At 45.8% G+C, this 15,754-nt stretch overlaps 1 protein-coding gene and 1 non-coding gene across 3 annotated transcripts in view; both read right to left on the minus strand.

Annotated features, from left to right (window-relative positions):
• Ankrd6 (ankyrin repeat domain 6) overlaps positions 1-15,754 on the minus strand; it is a 147,594-nt gene that overhangs the window by 91,653 nt on the left and 40,187 nt on the right. The gene's annotated exons all lie outside the window — the stretch shown is intronic.
• LOC127681817 (U6 spliceosomal RNA) lies at positions 5,692-5,798 on the minus strand. The gene has a single exon (XR_007977179.1). It is a non-coding gene; the product is annotated as a U6 spliceosomal RNA (small nuclear RNA).

Genomic DNA, 15,754 nt, shown 5'->3' on the forward strand with positions numbered 1-15,754 from the left:
CTGTCTTCATTTCTCTCTCCTTCCAAATTGCATCTGTCCCTGGAGCTGTCTTGGATGCTGGAAGTGGTACCAACCAGGGACAAGAATACGGACAACTGTCTACAGGGGACTCTCATCGGTTAGCTAAGAGAACACTCCTGGGCGAAGTCTCCTTAGACAGGTAAAAGAAGCAATGAGGGGACAGAAAGAAATAAAAGTGGAGGAAGAAAGGATAAAGGGACAGAGAAGGCATGCAGTTCTAAGCATCACGTAGATTCTAGAGATGGCCAATTATGTCAGGACTTTGAGAAACTCTGGAAGCGGGCTGAAAACACTGTCACTCCACCAGTTCTCAGGTTCTGTCTGGGAGACACCCCCTTGGTTTCCAGAACAAGGGACGTTAGGATTGGCCGCGTGGTAAAGAACAGACGAATTAGGGGACAGACGCAGGGCTGAAGAACCCAGTGTGTTCCCATTTTCATTTTTGGTTTGTGGAGTCTTATTTTTGATTCCATGGATTCACTGCTGCTACCTACCAGGCGGAGGCTTTGTCTGGGTGGATCTTGGTCTTGCCCCTCAGATCCTGAAGGACCAACCCTTGTCCCCTAGAAATAGCCATAGGTAGTGTGTGTGTGTGTGTGGAGTTGAGGCACAACACACACATAGCTGCAGCTTCCACAGCGTCCCCAGGACCTGAGAGGTTAGAGAAAAGTTCAATTTGTGAGTCAAGCTTGCCCTGCCCTGCTGATGCCTCAGGTTCAGAGTCTCTGAGGAGAGTGAAGGTAAAGACCAGGCAGCACAAACCATGGACACACACACACACACAAGATTCAAGGAAGTGGTTTGAAGTAGTTTTTCCAGTAAACCTGTTTACAGGGAAGACACTAATAGTTTTAACTGAGCTCCCATATTTTGAGCAGCCTGAGCCAAGTAACCCAGAGCAAATGCTATGTTGTCACAAGACTGTGCCATTTACAGCCTCAAAGGAGATCAAACAAACCTGTATGGGCCAGCGGCCTACAGCTCTGGAGAGCCCAGGATTTACTGAGTGTCCTCGGCAACCATGCCTGGCATTCCTCTGATTGGCTAAGCATGGTAAAATCTTGCCTCAACCCTGGGGATTACCTATTATTCAAAAACGGATTTACGGCACTGTCAGAAGCAGGCAAGGTGTAATTTAGCCCATGGAACTGATATAACTGCAGGCATGTTCTTGGGCACAGAGTATTACAGAGGGGTTGGCAACCTCTTACACCATCCTTTGCAAGGCCATCAACAATCACCACGGCTGCCTTAAGGGCACATGGAGACACTTACCCAGCAAAGAACAAAGAACCTTGTTGCAGCCTGAGTTCCACCAGGGCCCGGGAAAATTGTACCCAGACTCTATGACCCAGCCCTATAAGCTGGTCAGGGAGAGCTGACCCCAGACAAGAAGGGGTTACAAAACAACCGTCTTTAGAGAATGCTAGCAAGACTTGTAAGGGGGGGTTCCCTTAGTGGTTCCTATAAGTGCTTAAACCAAGCCACGATTGTTCCTCAAAATCTGTCTCAGCCACCTTCAAGGTGTGGCTCACACAGCTGCCCTTAAGGAAGCTATGTGCCCCGAGGAAGCAGGTAGCGACCTGTTGTTAGTCACGTGGGAAAACAGGGGATTTTGTTCATGATACCACCACAGGCATTTCAAATTAAAAGCAAGCAGTGCTTTGTAGCCCCTGGATGGGCAACACTGCGGTGCCAGGCATCAGAGAGAAATCCACTAGGCTGAATATGGTTCATCAACGGTGTTCATAGACAGCCTTAGAGAGGGTTGGGAAACTGCTGATGCAGTCCATGCCAGTCCTGTTAAACAGCAGGGGCTCTCACCCTATGAACCCACAGGGCAAGCCTATGACCTTCAGCCACCAAAGTGCACTACTGGGCACCTTCAGGCAGCGGCAGGTTCTACCTCAGTTCTACCACTTGACTTATACTATACTAACCCCTAACACAGTGTAAATTAGTGTAAATAAGGCCAATAAGCATTGGTAGAGGAAGCCGGGCAGTGGTGGCACACGCCTATAATCCCAGCACTTGGGAGGCAGAGGCAGGTGGATTTCTGAGTTCAAGGCCAGCCTGGTCTACAGAGTGAGTTCCAGGACAGCCAAGGCTACACAGAGAAACCCTGGGGGGAGGGGGGGAGACTTGGTAGAGGAAGAGATATCTCTCCTCTGTTTTTCTAATTGCTGTGTAGGACCTTCCTACAATAGCCCGTCCCTGTGCATTGTATAAAATGTCCATGTTGTGAACTATTTTATGCTGGACACAAGGTTTTAAATGCAGCAGAGGTATGAATGGTACACCATCTTTTCCATGGGACACAGGAAGTCTTGCAGCACCCACAGAGTTCCTGCTATGGTAGCTCTATTCGGTCACACTTATGTGTGCCCAGACCATTCATTGGCTGGAGGCACTGCACAAGCCGACGCCTTTGTCTCGGAGTTCCTATTCCGCTGTCCTGCTGTCCTGCTGCTACGCAGACCGCCTCCATGCAAGCTTGTGATGGTCATGCTTTGTACCAACTCCTCCTCTTTGCAAGAGTTCATCTTTCCTGAGAGCAAGCTAGGCAAATAGTAAAGCAATACACCTTCTCGTTCGTTTCAGACTGTCCTTTTTCACCCCAGAAGATCCCAATACTCTCTGGAGGATGGATGCTCTTCATGTCTTCTTGAGGAAAGAGTTTGTGTGTGACACCTGTTTTCATTTTGTTATGCCTCTGCTCACAAGGAAGGCTACCTCGATGCATTAAATCCTCAGCACTTCAAGAAAGACAGCGCTCCTGCTTATACGCTAACGATTCTTTAAACAAGACCTCATTTACTCTGATTTTTAAGAATTACACAAAAGATGACCTCACTGCCCCAGAACAGCACTGGTCATCACAGGACAGAGTACTATGCTGCTATGGAAAGATGTCATGACGGGAAGATGGTTTGGCCCTTTGCTGATGTGGGGAGGAGGGTATGCTTGTATTTTTCCTGAAGGCTCACAATGGCCACTTTGGGTAACTTTGAGACACATCCATGGATCGAAATTGAGCCTGGCTCCAGGTCTGAAGAGGCTGAGGAGTTGACAGAGGGGCTGGAGCCGATAGAGTAGTCTCAGCGGACGGGAGCTCCTGTGCAAACTACAAGAAAGACACTGCCACCAACATGGCGTCTGATGAAAAGGCTGATGCAAATGGCAGAGGAGGGGACACGAGCCTGAGTTTGTGGAATAATCCATATCCAAATAGTCACGCCCATGCAGGTAAGCCGGTCGGGGAGAAGTCAACGGAGTCAGGGCTACTTGACCCAGTGGCTGGCCACATCCTCCCGAACCTGTTTCTAACTAAGGAGTCCTTGTGTTTTGGAAGTTAGCTCTAGCACCTAGAGTCCTCCTAATGGGCTCAGTCATGGGTTACAGTCTGCAACGCAGACACAACTTAATGTCACATGACTACCAACACACAGTGTGACAGCAACTCCTTGTAATGAAAGCAGATATAACTGGGATTAATGAGATTAATTATCTCCTCCTCCTGGGTGTTTTTGGACCCACAATAATGTGGAAAATGTAATAATGTGGCGCGCGCGCACACACACACACACCAGAAAAGCAAAGGCTATGACCAATGGTTTCGCCTGTTAATTCAGAAAAACATTCCAGACGATTTCCTCTTTTTCTTTTTCTTTTTTTTTTTTTTTCTTTTGGTTTTTCGAGACAGGGTTTCTCTGTGTAGCCCTGGCTGTCCTGGAACTCACTCTGTAGACCAGGCTGGCCTCGAACTCAGAAATCTGCCTGCCTCTGCCTCCCAGAGTGCTGGGATTACAGGCGTGCGCCACCACCGCCCGGCCATTCCAGACAATTTCAAGGCTTCAATCAGTTAAACATTCCTCCTGTTTGTGTTGGGACATCGGCTGTCATCCCTTACCACCCTCACAATATTAAGAACAGCAAAGGTGTCCTAAGAGAAACATTTACAGCATTCAATACCCATGTCACAAAGTAAATGACTTGGGCCAGTGAGATAGCAAAGGTGCTTGCCACCAAGCCTGATGTGTCTGTCTGTCTCTAGGAGGTGACAGACAGACAGGTGTCATGGTAGGAGGAGGGAACTGACTCCTGCAGGTTGTGTTCTGACCTCTACAAATGTGCCTGCATATATAAACACACATATAAACAAATATAAAAACAATTTTTAAAAGATCCCCAGGGCTAGAGAGATGGCTCAGTGGTTAAGAGCACAGACTGCTCTTCTAGAGGTCCTGAGTTCAATTCCCAGTAACTACATGGTGACGCACAACCATCTGAAATGGATCCAATTCCCTCTTCTAGTGTATCTGAAGACAGCTACAGTGTACATAAAACAAATAGTTTTGTCGGTTTTTTTTTCTTTTAAAGGGATGGCTTTTCCAGAGGTCCCAGCTTCAATTCCCTGCACCTACATACATGACAGCTCACCACTATCTGTAACTCCAAGATCTCATACCCTCACATAGATATGCATGCAGGTAAAACACCAATGCACATAAAATAAAATAAAATAAAATAAAATAAAATAAATAAAGATCTCTAAAGAACAATCCACGGCTGCATCTGAAGAAATGAGAAAAACAAGAACAAACCAAAAATTAGTAAAAGGAAAGAAATAGAAGAAATACATGAAATGAGTGTTTATTCAAAAAGAGAAATTATCCCATGTTTTGACTGAGAAAAATAGTCAAGACTCAAAATAAGAGATGAAAACATAACTCAGAAACACAAAAGATTCAAGATTTCTATGAACATAGACAAATTTTAGACATACACACAGAAAACGAACAAACAGAAAACCTGAGCAGACATTAACAAGTAAGAGACTGGGTAATAAAAGCCTCCAGACCCTACTGAACCTGGCGCACATTTAAAGATGGCCTACTGCCAACCCTCTTTAACCTAGTCCAAAAAAATAGAAGGAAATGTTAGACCCCGTTCTCCACTGTTTGTAGGCACCAGGGGGATCCTAAGGCAGCAAGGACCTGCTCATCCGAGAGCTCTGAGAAAAGGTTCGTGCGTCCCAGTGAGCCACCATGGCCTTTCCTGGAACCTACAGCCTGAGAGTTCAAGAACACTGAATAAAAAGGCTTTGGTAAAGAAATACTCCAGACCTCATTTGGGGACTCAGAAAGGGGACGGTCAGCTAGAAATCCGAAACGGACAAGATCCAGCCCACATCATTCCAGTGAGAGAAAAGCCAGAGAGAGGCAGCCATAGCTAACGTGCACGGCAAGGTTCCATGTTCAGGACACACAAATGTCTTTCATCTTTTCAGGGACTGTGGATGTAGCTCAGCAGGGAAACTGTTGTCCGGCACACACAAAGGCCTGGGTGCTGTGCTCAGCACCACAAACCCTGTATGGTGTGTGGCGATCGATCCCAGCACCCAGAGCGGAAGCAGGAGTGCCAGAAGTCACGTCATCCACAGCCACACAGCCAGCTCAAAGCCAGCTGTCTCTCATCTTCCAAAGAAAGATACAAAAGCCAACAGGAAGATAATCGAGGGCCACAAAACGGCAGCTTCACCAGACAAGCACGCAGACAGCCGGCAAGTCCCACAGCGGTGACCAGAAGTCACGGGGAGAGAAAATAAAACAACTGCGCCCTACAAAGAGTGGCTAAAAATTTATATGTCTAAAATTACCAAAGGAGGACCATGTCTAGAAGGATGTCACGAATTTGCATGTCATCCTTGCGCAGGAGCCATGCTAATCTTCTCTGTATCGTTTCAATGTTAGTATATGTGCTGCCGAAGCGAGCACAGGGTGAGAACTCTTGAACTGCGAGTTGGTATTAACTAATACCTCAGAAAACGGTTTGGTAGGACCAGAGACAGGCTTTCTGCAATGATTAATTTCAGTTCTGGGAAAAACATCTAGGGGGGGAAATGCAGAAACATACACCAAAGAACATTTGAGCAACGATGTTCCAGCACTAATCAGAATAACAACAATACCAACTGCAAAGTAAGTTGCTGGCAATCTATTTAAGCACAAAAATCATGTAACCTATTCCCACAAACTGTGGAGGCTCCTGGGAGTGTTTTATGCAGATAGTATTTCCACTTATGGTTTAGTTGCTTCAGTAAGTGAAATGAGACAGTCTAGGTAATAATGCTTCACACTGGAACACAAACATTTCCAATCACATTATAATTTACATTTTAAACTAAAGAAATAATCACTGCATTCTGAATCCCTTTGCCACACAGAAGGAAGCATTTAATTCTTTTTTGTGATGCTCACAGATACTTAAAGAAAACCGTAACAGCTTTCTGTCCCATGATGAAATTAAACAAAATATTTAGGTTATATTTGGAAGCAACTCGTTTAGGAATTGCTTTAATTGCACACAAAGTTGAAAATACAGATTTTTAAAACTGTAAAATAGTTGAATTGGAGAAGGCTGAAAGAAGCTGAGGAGAAGGGCAATCCTGTAGGACCAGCAGTCTCATTTAATCGGGAACCCCGCGGTTAAGAGCACTGACTGCTCTTCCTAAGGTCCTGAGTTCAAATCCCAGCAACCACATGGTGGCTCACATCTGGGGTGTCTGAAGAAAGCTACAGTGTAGTTACATATAATAAATAAATAAATAAATAAATAAATAAATAAATAAATAAATAAATAAATAAAAGAGAGATCTCTCAAACACTGGACCACCAAACAGGCAGCATACACCAGCTGATATGAGGCCCCCAACACACATACACTAGAGTACTGCTAGGTCTGTGTTCATTCAGAGATGATGTGCCTAACCCTCAAGAGACTGGAAATCCCAAGGAGTTTAGAGGTCAGGTGGGGTGGGAGGTAGGCACATCGACGTGGAGATGGGGGTGGGGAGGAGGTATGGGATGTGGAATAGTCAGAGGGTGGACAGGGGTGGAGGGGTGGGGAGAGGAATAAAATATGGAATGTAAAAAAATTAATTTAAAAAATTGTAAAATAACCAAAGTATTCATTACTAACAAAGTTATAAACTGCGCTATATAGTATATCTACAGTATATCTATACTATATAGCAATATAAATCTAGAAGCTGTGACTATCCATAGATACAGGAGCAAATCTCACAAGCATCGCTAAAGTAAAGAAAGGCTGTTGCATGGTCCACCCACTACAGTACTCAAAAATAGGTAAAATACTCTATTGTGCTGAAAATGAGAGAGGAAGCTTACTCAGTAGGGAGGGTAGGAAACTTCTGGAAGGCTAACAGCATCTAACGGGAACACAATCATTCCTGACCCGTACATGCGACCTGTGCCTTTCCAGGTGGAAATCTTTTTATGTGTACAGGTGTTCGGCTGTATGTATGTCTGTACACCACATGTGTGCCTGGTGCCGTGGTTGCCAGAAGGTGTTAGATACTCCAGAACTGAAGTTTCAAGTGGTTGGGAGCCACCATGTAGGCGCTGGGAACCAAACCTGAGTCCTTGCAAGGTCACAAGGGCTCTTAACTGCTAGGTCAACTCTCCAGCCCTTCTAGTTGGTGTATTTTAACTAAAATCCTAAACGGAGAAAAATGCCGTGAACCATAAGCCTTTGGACCCGGAATTCTTGAGGGGAAACACTCCTTTAAAAGGCCATGAGGAGTGTGACCTTTGACCTTCCCCCACATCACTGCCTCTGATTAAGATGGCCGTTGTTGATATATTTATTGTGCAAATATATGAGCATTCAATAAGAATTAATGAATAAACCAGGCGGTGGTGGTGCACGCCTGTAATCCCAGCACTCTGGGAGGCAGAGGCAGGCAGATTTCTGAGTTCGAGACCAGCCTGGTCTACAGAGTGAGTTCCAGGACAGCAGAGCTGTACAGAGAAACCCCGTCTCGGAAAAAAACAAAAAACAAAAAACAACAAAAAAAAAGAATTAATGAATAAGAGGCCATATGCATTTTAGGAGTAAAGGGAGTGGTACAAAGGGTGTTTTGGAGACAGGAAATATAAACAAAAAAGCAATTAAATGACAATGTCAAAAATAAACCACCAAATCATATTTACAAAATGAAGCAGCAAACAGTACTTTGAGGGAAAAAAAATGACACTGACCTTCATCACCTGATGTAAAGAAATAATAATGTGTGTTTTTATGTGCATGTGTGTGTGCAATATTAAACTAAAATAACCTTTAAAAAAAAGACGACCACTGAGGCGCACACAGTGTGCAGCTGCCGCACTAGTTACCGGGCCTCGCAGCATTTCTGCCACTACTAACATCCTCCTTGCGAGCCTGGCTCCCCACCTGCCTGGACCTGTGCCCCCAAGTGAGGGCAGTCACCATCAGTGTCTAGTCTGCTTTGTTTTGTGGCCTTGGCCTTCTGAGCAGGAGGGATCACAGGGAGTGCCTCGGAGCCCCGCCTCACAGCACGCGTGGCTTACATTTACCCTAGAGTACTTTCGTGCAGAGAAGGTCCAGTAGAAGACCGTTCTGTATCAAAGAGACCTGTTCCCCATTGCTTTGTCGGTCCTGAGAGCCGGCCTCATCCCATGGGATCAGCTTAGAACACGGAAGTAGGGAATTGACTGGTGTTTTAAAAAGATGATAGAAAGTGTAAGGTGTTTGTTGCCCCTCCTGTAACAGCGATCCATCGATGTTTAAGGCTTCTTGTGTGACCCTGGAACTGCCCTCAGCTTGATTTCTTTAGAACTCCAATCATGACAACCTTTCCTTCACACCCCACCTGGGGCCATACTGGGAGGCATGGCCTCCTCTCAGGTTACACCCACACCCCACTCGCAGATGATGGGGACAAGGGAATCCAATTAGTTGTCACAAAATCATGAGGACAAACAGGAATGTCTTTTTTTTTTCCTTCCCCAGGGAGCAGTGACATGAGCAATGAGACCAAATGACTGATAATATTAAAAGTAGCCACATAACTTTACTAAAGCAAGCTGTGCTTTCAGAAGCTCAGGGCCATTCCTCTCTAAAACCCCCAAAAGTCTACTCACACCACTGACTAGTTCACATGCTTATTTTCCAGATAGAAAATGGACAGCTGGGGAGTCCCCACCGCCTCATAGCTAACAAAGGACAGTAGCGGCCTGCACCAAAGCTCAGCCTGCTGCGGCTCTTAACCACTGCTCCACACTGCCCTCTGTGGCCTTGAAAACTCCAGACTGAGTCCTGAAGAACTGCACCTGGTGACTCAGGCCTGGGTCTGCAGACAGGACAGAGGTGCACGGCCCAGCAGCGGCTGCCAACCCCGCTCAGAGCAGCAGTGCCCTCCTGACGCCTCAGTGTGCGCTTCTGAGAGCTTTAGAGCTCATCTCTGGACAGGAAGTCAGGCTTCCTTGGAGAGGACGGAATCTGGTGAGGGCCTGAGGAAAGTGTAGCTGTGGGAACACTCTACAGATAAAGGAGAAGTTAGGCTATGGTGGGCCCACTCGTGACCAATGCTACAGTAGGTTACTATTTGTGATTTACACTCCACATCAAGGGCGGCCCTTGCTGGGTAAATGTCAACATCACATAAAAAGCTAAGATAGAAATTTCTAGAATCTGGATGAACAGGGAACAGATGGCGGCAGCTGGTCACTCTAATGCTACCTCCATTCTCCATTCAGGGCAATCTAAGCAACTCCCAACTATACCCATCCTCAAACTCAGTTCCTGCCTTCCACACCATTCACCCTACAGAGAGCTGAATACCTACTATGTGCAGTGCAACAGCACTTCAACAGAATGAAGGATTCATTACATGGCCTCCAAAACTTAGTCCATAACAGCTTTATTTGCATATAGATACTTTATTTACATGCTTTGCTTATATACATATGTTCAGAAGAAGCAAGCACAGATGCTGTATGTTTTCAGTTGAGTGGGACAGTGGAAACCACTGCAGTGGACACTGGGCTTCATTGGGGAACAATGAAACGTTCTATTATGATGATGGGTTTGCAACTGTAAATACACTGAGAGGCAGTGGATTTTATGTATATGATTTGATCTGATTTGATAGTCTGTGGTTTTAGAAATAACTACTGATTTGCCAGACATGGTGGTGCATGTCCTTAATTCCAACACTGAGTAGGTAGAGGCAGTAAGGTCTCTGAGTTCAAAGCCCGCTTGGTGTACAGAGTGAGTTCCAGGATAGTCGGAGCTATCAAAACAAAACAAAGGAAAAAACAGTAATAAGGAAAACTAGAAGCTGAGAATTAGCCCACTGCTTCAGGCCTTGCGATCGGCCACACAAGACTGACGAGTCCTGTTTCTTGGATAAGAAAGGCTGGGGTTTACTTCGTGCCTCTTTTGTATATGTTGGAGTCTGTAACAATATTTGACACGGACTTTTTAATGCACATGTTTGCCGATGTGCCCCTTAAAGTACTCAGCACAGCCCTCTGGCACTAAACTAAGCTGTGCTAACAAACACTCAAAGGACACACCTCTTGGGGGTGGCAGCTGTTTCCGCTCTGACTCAGGCTGACAGAGCATCCACCATCTGGAGCCTTTCCGGCATCCAACAGACAGAGAGCATGAACCGGATGAGCACACACCCAGCCAGGAAGTGACACAAGACATGTCTAACTAGAAGAAATGAACTTACCAAATGGCTAGGAAGTGTAACGACCTAGAAGGTTTCAGGTAGTCAATCGTCAGCACCAATGTCTACTCGAGGACATAGTCAGGAGCAGGTGATGGTGTCGCAGCATGCGACCTGAGATGTCTCCTCGTCCACACAATGGAGAAATAATATCCACCTCATCACATCTGAGTGGATTTATAACTGCAAAAAAGGCTGGACAGTGGTGATTTCTGAGTTTGAGGCCAGCCTGGTCTACAGACTGAGTTCCAGGGCTACACAGAGAAACCCTATCTCAAAAACACCAAAACCAAACCAAAACAAAACAAACCAAAACTGTAAAAAAAATATAGTAGGAGCTCCATAGAAATATGGAGGTGCTAGCCGGGCGGTGATGGCGCACGCCTGTAGTCCCAGCACTCTGGGAGGCAGAGGCAGGTGAATTTCTGAGTTCGAGGCCAGCCTGGTCTACAGACTGAGTTCCAGGGCTACACAGAGAAACCCTATCTCAAAAACACCAAAAACAAACCAAAACAAACCAAAACAGTAAAAAAAAATATAGTAGGAGCTCCATAGAAATATGGAGGTGCTAGCCGGGCGGTGATGGCGCACGCCTGTAGTCCCAGCACTCTGGGAAGCAGAGGCAGGTGAATTTCTGAGTTCGAGGCCAGCCTGGTCTACAGAGTGAGTTCCAGGACAGCCAGGGCTACACAGAGAAACCCTGTCTCGAAAAAAAACAAAAAAAAAAAAAGAAAAGAAAAAAGAAATATGGAGTATGTCCTAAGTATTGTGTAACTTTTATTATTTGGGCAAAAATAATAAAGGCATGTTTTGCCTTTGCAATGTAAATAACAAGCATGCACTGTGTGATATGTTGTTACAGACGCCAGAGTAGGCGCAGGTAAACCACAGCCTTTCCTATGCAAGAAGCAGGACTCTTCAGTCTTGTGAGGTCAAGCGCCAATACCTGAAGCAGTGGACTAAATCCTTAGCTTCTGGTTTCCTTATTACTATTTTGGGGGTTAGAGCAATGTGTGGGGCACTCTCAAGGCTCGCAAGCACTGAATGCTGGGACTTCAACTCCATCATTGGTTTGGCTGCAATGGTATTTCACACTCTGGCCTTTTAACATCAATGGATGATTCTCACTCATTTGCAGTGAGAACTGTTTGGCGCGCGCGCGCGCGCACACACACACACACACACACTCCTGGTAGGATGAGAATGCACTTGTCTCCCAAGGCAGGATGAATATAGACAGTGATCCACACCTATACAGATGACAGATGACAACTGCTTCCTTCAGTTCAGAAATGCTCCGGCCACCTCACACACACACTTCATCCAGGAAAATGGTTGGGATGGTGGGGCTGCACTTCAGTGTTCAAGGGATAGTAGTTGTCACCCTCTCAGTATGGGGCGTGGGGGAGGGCACATTCCTAAAGATCTATTGTCCAGGCTTGAACAGAAATACACATTTAAGCTGGGCGGGAGTGGCACTCGCCTTTAATCCCAGCTCTTGGGAGGCAGAGAGGCAGGCGGATTTCTGAGTTAGAGACCAGCCTGATCTACAAAGTGAGTTCCAGGACAGCCAGGGCTACACAGAGAAACCCTGTCTCAAAGAAAGAAAAAAAAAAGAATAGAAAAAGAAAAAGAAATACACAGTTAAAAGCCAGGAAGACATGCTCCAAGACTTTTTTACATTTTAGTAGAATAAAGCTTGAAAACTATACTAATAAAGCTTAACACATTGATTATACTAAAGTATAGGTACATAGGAAAACACATCTCTCAGCACTGGGGTTTTTCAAATGTGGACACTCAAGTCAGCAATGCCAGTGTTAGCAGCTGAGTCGCAGATGCCAGCGGTCACAGGCAGCCCTTTCTGCCCCTCCAGGTGTGCCTGAGCAATGCTCCTGTTCTGTGTTATACTCCACACAAATGTCTCTCTGTGCTCAAGTTCATATCTGCCACACTCACAGGCTCTGGCAAGGTCGCCTCTCACCATCTCAGGGTATTTACCATCAACAGCACCCTGTGCAATGTCTTAATGTTAAAGTCAACAGACGCAAGAGTCAGCTCCTCTACATGTGGACTCCCCAGCCCAATCCCGTCCTCAGTCAGGGCCATCGGCTATGCTGCTCCTGGACTTCTGACCCCCAAAAGCTTTAGTGGAGTTGCTTCTACACACCCTTTGCTTCCACAGATGTGGGTCACGACGGCATGCCTTTAGAACACACACAGGAACTTGTGTGTTAGCAAAGCCTTTTAGCTTTTAGCTGGGATTGGGTAGAGCATGCCTTTAATCCCAGCACTCAGATTGATCTCTGTGAGTTCAAGGCTAAGTCTGGGCTACATAATGAGTCCCACACAGGCAAGGTTACATAGTAAAAGCCCATCAAGGGGTCGGGGAGCCCTTCCAACTTTACCATATGTATGAAAATATTCATAATCACACACTGCAGGCAAACTCAGGCTGCACAACATAAAACTAGGTTAATCCAGGAGTTGCAAGGTCTCCAGTGCAGCAGAATGATAAAGAAAGGCTACAAAGAGGTTAAAGTGCTGGTCAAGCGTAGAAATTAGCATATTTGAAGCCCTGGCACCTCAAAATGTTCCTTGCTACCCTACCAAGGAAGACAGTCTGTGATTATAGAAGCAGAAGCCTTCACTATAAACATTTACATGGTAAGGTACACATTTATGTAAAGTAGCACCCATACATATGCACTCATTGGCTTGATTTACCCAAACCTCCAGTTTTCAAAGAGATGCTGACTCGCCGATTGCAACTCCATCTTTTTTTTTTTTTGATACCTATCTCTGCATATGTCACGCTGAAAACAGTGCATTGGAATTGCTGTTCACACCAAACACTAGGAGTGCTTTCCTAGACAGATAACACAATCAGCCTGTGCCAAGTAACAATATGAACCAGAAAAACAGTTCTGGGGTAAATCTAGACCCATTATTTTCCTTAAAAAGAAGACCTGCCTGTCAGAGATTTGGAGCTCTCTTCCTTATCTTACATACACCAGAGACTGCACACCAACAGGGAAAGCTAGCTACTCCCAAATAAACAGTAGGCGTTAGAGATAAGCATGGGCAGCACCCAAGGTCAGACTTGGTGCTTACACAGAAGCACACAACACTACCGCCGGCACCTCACTGTAGACCTACAGTCTTCACTACAGCTGTGTGGGGGGGGCTGGTCTGTCCCACTTCCTAGATGCAGGGGACAGAAAGCTGACGTCTACAGTTTCCAGGCTGGAGATTTAGATGGGGACTAGCTGGAGTCACCTGCACCAAACGGGAAGCTGGAAGTGAAGCGGAGTCCCTGGGGAGAGGGGGAGGGGGGAGAGAGAGAGAGAGAGAGAGAGAGAGAGAGAGAGAGAGAGAGAGAGTGTGTGTGTGTGTGTGTGTGTGTGAGGGATGGAGACTTTGTATCGATCAGGCTTATGGAGGTGTGGCTGACAAGTTAAAACTGTATATATTAATCGTACACAGTGGTAATGTGTCATATCAAATACATCACCTCCTGGAGTCACCTCACCTGCGTATGCTATCAGGACACTGGCTATCCCTTAGCAGTTGCTATGATGTGCACTGTGTTTCCAGAACCTCTGGGCCTTATAACTGAAAGTGTATTATTGTCTCTATCGCCCCATTTCCTCCGGTTCTTGCCCCCTCCTCCCCACCCCCCACCTCCTACCTCCCCACCCCCTACCCCACCCCACCCCACCCCACCCCCAGTAACCACTGTTTCTAGCAGTTAGTTTCTTAAGATTTAACATGCACGTGAGATCCTGCAGTATTTGGCTCTCTGCCTGGCTCATCTGACTCAACGCAGTGGCCTCCATATCTTCATCTTTGTTGCTGCAGATGACGGTTCTCCTCCTGGGAGGCTGAGTCCCGTTGCTTATTACATTACTGTGTTCACATTTCTCCTTTACCAAAGCTGCGACTCCAGCATTCAGGAGGCAGAAGCAGGGGAAGGGCTGAGAGTTCAAGACCTCCTAGTCTCTGCAGTCAGGCTGTTTCGAAACAAAGAAGTGTTTGTTTACATAACTACAAGCATGGGTATTTAGCACATCTTTGCAGTGAATGCAGACAAAGGTCGTGCCCTTTGAAAGAGGACGTCATTCCCTTTGGAGACAGGCATATGCCCAGAAGTAGGTTTCTGGGTCTCACAGTTGTAGTCTTACTATTTTGAGGAACTCCATCTTTTCTCCAGTGGCTACATCAGATGGGAATTTCCTGAGAGTTGAGAGAAATCGTGGGGGCACGCTCTAGCTTCGTGTTCTCTGAAAGCCAGATAAAGAATGGGTTCTTGACTTCACCACCCCCATTAAATGTCTTTGGAGCCAGCAGCCACAGAGGAGCAATCCTTCACTGTGCTGAGAGGGCTATAAGGGTCATAACCAACTCCTCTACTACCTGTGGAAGCAGCCATTGGGAGGGGGTGGGAAGGCAGACTATTCTTAGCCTACGTGATCTACAAGTGCTTTTAATTCAATAAGTTAATGTAATAACACAATAGTTACCACACTGCATTCCATTTTTAGAGCTATTATTATTATTAGGCTTAATTATTGTTTTATTTTCTTAGAGCTAGCCATAAGCCCAGAAAGGAACCTGTCTGGTAAGGAATACAAGGATCAACTCTGGAGCTTGAATTACAGATGGTTGTGAGACACCATGTGGATGCTGGGAATCAAACCTGGGTCTCTGGAAGGGCAGACAGTGCTCCTAACCTCTGAGCCATCATCTCTAGCCCCACAGGAGTGGGGTTAACCGTTTATCAGCTGGGCTGCAGAGATGGCTCAGTGACTTCAGAGTGCTTTGTTGCAGAGGACCTGGGTTTGATTCTCAGCACCCACATACATGGTGGCTCACAACCATGCATAATTCCAGTTCCAAGGGATCTGATACTCTCTTCCGACCTCCAAGGGCACCAGGTACACACATGGTACACATACATACATGCAGGCAAAACATTTATACACATAAAATAAATAAATCTTAAATAAACTGACTTTTTCCTTTGCAAAAACATATGTATATATCAGCTAAGACTGCTCTAAAAACATAAGACAAGGGCAACAGTCACTAGCAGATAAGTTTTTGGATTTGTTTCTGCTTATGGCCCTACTAGGATGCTGAAATGGTTATTCTACAGGAGACAATTATGGT

Source organism: Apodemus sylvaticus, chromosome 3 (genome assembly GCF_947179515.1).
Source record: "Apodemus sylvaticus chromosome 3, mApoSyl1.1, whole genome shotgun sequence".
NCBI classification, from domain to species: domain Eukaryota; kingdom Metazoa; phylum Chordata; class Mammalia; order Rodentia; family Muridae; genus Apodemus; species Apodemus sylvaticus.